This window comes from Sinocyclocheilus rhinocerous, unplaced genomic scaffold (genome assembly GCF_001515625.1).
Source record: "Sinocyclocheilus rhinocerous isolate Xijiao unplaced genomic scaffold, SAMN03320098_v1.1 scaffold1275, whole genome shotgun sequence".
NCBI lineage: Eukaryota > Metazoa > Chordata > Actinopteri > Cypriniformes > Cyprinidae > Sinocyclocheilus > Sinocyclocheilus rhinocerous.
This window is the reverse complement of record NW_015628268.1, coordinates 101,884-107,173: the sequence shown is the minus strand read 5'-3', so window position 1 is coordinate 107,173 and position 5,290 is coordinate 101,884. Positions and strand designations below refer to the sequence as shown.

The following is a 5,290-nucleotide window of genomic DNA, read 5'->3' as shown; positions in this document are numbered from 1 at the left end:
ATTTATATTCTATTTAATCTTTATTTTAATTATGCCGAAAACAGTTAATAATAGTTTTGGTTTAATCGCAATAGTTTTGGTTTTAGTTTACTACCTTTTAGTAAACGATAACAACACTGCTACATGCACAGTACCAAAAAACAAAAACAAAAACAACAACAACAACAACAAAATTAAATTAAATTAAATAAAAAAAATCAATAAAAAAATCAATCCACTGGTCTGTGAAACATTTATGGGCCATCCTATCTAATTGGTTTATAGTTAAGGTCCATTTGATTTGACGCACTTAAAATGTTATTAATATTCCATTCATGTCCTTCTTAATTTTCAGTTACTGTAAAGCCCCATGTTCATGTGTTGACATCTAGAACATGCTTGAAAGCACATGCCACGTTTGCGGTCAGTGTTCACCATCATCCAGACATGCAGCTCTATAGTGGCAGCTCTTGGCCGCAAGAGGCCTTACAAATATTTATCTGCTTTCCTTGCCAGCAGAAGTCACTGCTCTTTAGTAGTGTCTCACTAGGCAGCAGGATAAGAGAGTTGTCTGTGTCAGAGTCCCGATCATAGCCTGTTAAGCAACTCTTCTCATTGCAGCTGGCGGAAGAAATTATGTATCAGTCTGTCTTTATATTGTAATATATGCACTTTGAGCTGTGTTACAGTAACATCAAATGCATCACCTGTTTTGTTCAGTAGTCATTGCGCTGTCCTCACATATTTTCACTACAGTGTCCATGCAGTCATTCTCAGGCTTTTGAAACCTGTGAATACATCAACAATGTACAATTTAATGACTAAAATATTCAACTAGTATTCAATAGTCAATCCCCTGTTGTCCTGTTTTGTTAAGAACTGTTTTGGACTTGTAAACGGTGCTTGATCTGTGCATATTTCTCTCCTGATTCAGACAAGATGATTTTTTTTTCACTTTAGAAAGCAATATTATTGATTCAAATGGATTAAAATGAAATGAACATTACTTGGACACATTAACTTCTGATAACAGATCACTCTAAACTGTAATGCAGACACATGCATTTTCTGTAAAGCTGCTTTGAAACGATGTGTATTGTGAAAAGCGCTATAGAAATAAGTTTGAATTGAATTGAATTGAATTAAGGACTCATATTTTAGCAACAATTTGAAGTTAAATATGTCTTGATGGCATTGTTTCTTACATACATACACCTTTATTTTTATTTATTTATTTATTGTGGATTATTGTGATGTTTTTATTAGTTGTTTAGGCTTCATTCTGACGGCACCCATTCACTGCAGAGGGTCCTTTGGTGAGCAAGTGATGTAATGCTACATTTCTACAAATCTGTTGCGATGAAAACACAAACTCATCTACATCTTGGGTGGCCTGTGGGTGAGTATATTTTGCAGCAATTTTTTATTTCTGGGTGAACTATTCCTTTAAGCAAATGGAATGCAGAAGTAAAATATTCACATATAAAATATGAATATTTCAATAATAAAACAGCAAAACAACCTGGGTTCCAGACGCTCTTTTACTTTTGCTATGGACAAGATGTAGGGTCCAATTTGTCGTGCAATGGTTGTCAAGTAAGAATTTTCTTGCTTCAGCTGCAGAAGGTCATAGAGCTGAGCTGTAATTAGTAAATGAATCAGTTCACTAATTAGTGCAAGGAAATAACTTAACATGCATGGTAAAATGAACCCTGAGGCAACACAGACAACTTGTTGTTTTTCCTCACCTTCATAGATCTCTTGCTCATTGGTTACTCTTTGAAAGGTCACGTCCCACATCTAGAAACACATCCAAAATATGCTAAGGTGCTGCTGTGTTTTGAAAGAGTAATGTTTTTTGCAGGAATTATAATTTAGCCTCACCTCCTCAAATATGGCCCTCTGGGTCTGCACAGCCGAGTACTGAGACGCGATCTGTTCGTCAATGAGTAGAGAACTTTCCAGGATCTCATCCAGAGTGTCTGTGTTGATGAGAGAGTGATGTTTTGTCAGGTCTCTGTGTATCTCCTGAACCTCGTCCTTCAGCCTCTGGACCTCTGTCTGAAGAAACTGGCACATGAAAAATGCATAGAATTAATAAAATAATACACACATACACAGCCCTGTTTTATGAGACCCAAAACAGAAAAGAACAACAACTATGTTGTTTAGAGTATACATGTATGGAATCGACAAGCATTTTATTCTCTTGGTTACAAATAACTTAAATGCAGCAGAAATAATAATGGAGTGTTAAAGAGATTATTTTACGATTGCAGTATATATTATGCATTCAATTGTGATAGATGTCTCTGATTTGTAGAGTTTACATGCCAAACCGATTAAAAATACTGTGAAATCGCTAGCAGAGTACAGTTTTTGTTCCTGTGTGTTACGATTGCCAGCTGGAGTGCCCACAAGAGGGCACTCCATCCTGTACCTTTGCAATTCACCCCGGACTCCATTTCCCATAATCCTTTGCCTGGACTCATCATCACTTATTGCATTCACCTGTGTCTTGTTACCTCCATCAGTCTCACCCTATTTTAAGCCTGGTTTTTCACACATTCATTGCTCAGTATTGTCTAGCCTGTAGCATTCCCCGTGCCTTGCCTGCTGCCTGCCCTTCGCCTGTTTATTGGATTACTCTTTTGTCTCACTCTGGGTTGTACCTGTTTGATGTTGTTTGACCCTGCCTGTTTCGACTACTCTTTGGAATAAAGTCTGCACTTGGATCTTCAACTCCGTTGTCACGCCTCCCTACTTTACACTGTGATTCATTAAAAAATTATGTTGAGGCTGACATACTGAAAGACTTGACACTTTTTTTTAAATGGCCAATAATTTTTGGTTTAATTTTGTAAATGTTTAGGTGTACACTAACATATCCAAACCAAAGGCTAAAAAAGGCAAACAAACTCACAATTTTGACTCCATGGGGTCTGTAAAAGACTATTTGGCTTTAGTTATTACTGAATGAGGACTAATTCTCACCCTGTAGCTCTTCTCAAAATTGCGGCAGTGCTCAGTGAAGGGTGACTCTCTGCTCTCAGCCAGCAGCACCTTGGTGCAAATGTTTCGGTGAAAGGTGGGTCTGCGGCCAAAAGGCATTTCACTGACAGAAGGGGATGAGCACGACATAGGCAGAGGGGACAGCCTGTGGTAGGATAAGAGAGAGACAAGTATGACAAGTCTCTATTCAAAATAGCTCCCTAAAAGAAGTCTAAATTATTTTACTTGTCCTCTAATTATTCTTATTTGTCACCTGTAGATTGTTGGAGATTCAGAATCAGAATTGTTTTTTAAATGCCAAGATTGTTCTAATGAAGATTTTAACTTGGCAGGTACTGACATAGGACGGACATTAAGTTAAAGAAAAAGCAAGTACAAATGCAAATCCTCAAATAAGCTAAACCAATAAAACACAAGAACATTTAACAACACAGATTTAATAACAATTTTGTTATTTACCATTACAATAAACAGGTAAAAGCACATCCAACAAAACAAAACCAATTTGTTTTATATTTTATTTTTTACCAAAATCGCATTGTTTTATTTATCTAATAAATAAACATCTAATGCATTGTTTTAGTATCATTAATATACTATTATAATATTTATTAATATTCTGAATTAAATTTTGTTTTTACATTTTATTTTTATTTAAGTTTTAGTAATTTTGTTATGTGCATTTGCAATTTTATTATTTTTTTTATATTCCTATTTAGCTTTAATTTAGTCCTTCAACTTCAACATTTATTTCAGTTTAATTTACAATTTCTTTTATTTAAACTTAATTTCAAAAAAGCAAAAACTATTTTTTAATAGTTTTAGTTAACAATACCAGCACTGAACTAAAAAACGTAATGTTCTACGTCTGAAGCAGAGCAATAACAGATTATGTAACAACTATCAAAACATTGACATTCAGACTTATTTTGAATCAAATTTAAGTCAGATACTGTTGCTTATTACATTTTCAGAGCTTCATGACCATTGACGGTCCCTAAAATGAATGGTGCACAGAAACACAGCATTCCTACCTCTGTATCCACAAACCTCTGTTGGAAATTCCTGAGGTTCAGGAACAGGAATTAAAAGCTTAGGAATGAAAAGCCTATTGAAAGCTCATAATGAAGCAAACATCAAGAAAAAAGAGAGTTACCTTAATTTCAAAGCTCCTTTAATCTCTCTTTCCTAGTTACACGTACCGTGTTGGTCCAAGTCCCACGAGTGAGTCTGGACACTGTATGTTCTCCACGTCTAAGTGACAAGTGTCCCACCCCGAACTTTTACCAATTTAAAATGCTGGCACCAGTGGTGACATCAGCAGTATAGGAACAAAGTGCTCCCATGGCCTAGCACCTTTGCATGAGCTCTGTGCTACGAGCAGAATCCGAGACACTTCTCTGAAATTCTGTTAAAAATAGTGAGAGAAGCCTGACCTCCATACTATCCTGTCTGTTGGCACCTGGGCAGATGGGGAAGGACGTTTGTTTGGTGGAAGGCTTCACAAACCCTGAGAATGGTAGGGATGATTGATGTGGAAAGTTGTCACAGGGACTTGCGTCATTGGACTCTAATTGGACATGAAATTTTTCAAAAGGAACAGTAAAGACATCTGTAATATTACAAATAATAATATTAATACTAATAATTCAAATAAATGTTTTGTTTGTTTCAAATAAATGCTTTTAACTTCCTATTCATCAAACAATCCTGAAAATATTGACCATAGTTTCAACAAAAATATTAAGAAGAAAATATTAATAAGCATAGCATATTAAAATGTATATTAAAATCTTAAATTTCACAATATTACAGTATTTACTGTTTTTGGTCAACTCATTCTTGGGCATAAGAGAAAAAATACATCTATAAATAATTTTAATTTTAATATATTATTATTATTATTTTTTTTTTAGGGGTGTAACGATACACGTATTCGTATTGAACCGTTCGGTACGAGGCTTTCGGTTCGGTACGCATTACAAACCGAACGATTCGTTGGACTAATCCTATTACAGCATATTATTCTATTAGGTTAGATTAGAGCGCGTGCGCATAGAGAGTGCGTTCTTTCACTGCATAATTCAGTCTATTAAAATGCATTTAGAATGATCACAAAATTCAAGATATGGGGACAGAAAATGTATATATTTACATAATTTCATATAGTTAATCAATATCACACGAAGAGTGCCGTTTCTTTTCTCTCCAAAAATCAGCATGATTACAAATGATTTTTACAACAGTTCAACAAACAAGAAGTTAATTAATAGACTTACGTTTTAGACACCATATTGCC

General features: G+C 35.0%; 1 pseudogene; it reads right to left on the bottom strand.

Annotated features, from left to right (window-relative positions):
• Window positions 1–232: 232 nt before the first annotated feature.
• Window positions 233–5,290, bottom strand: part of LOC107737239 (RING finger protein 207-like) — a 15,045-nt pseudogene continuing 9,987 nt past the window's right edge.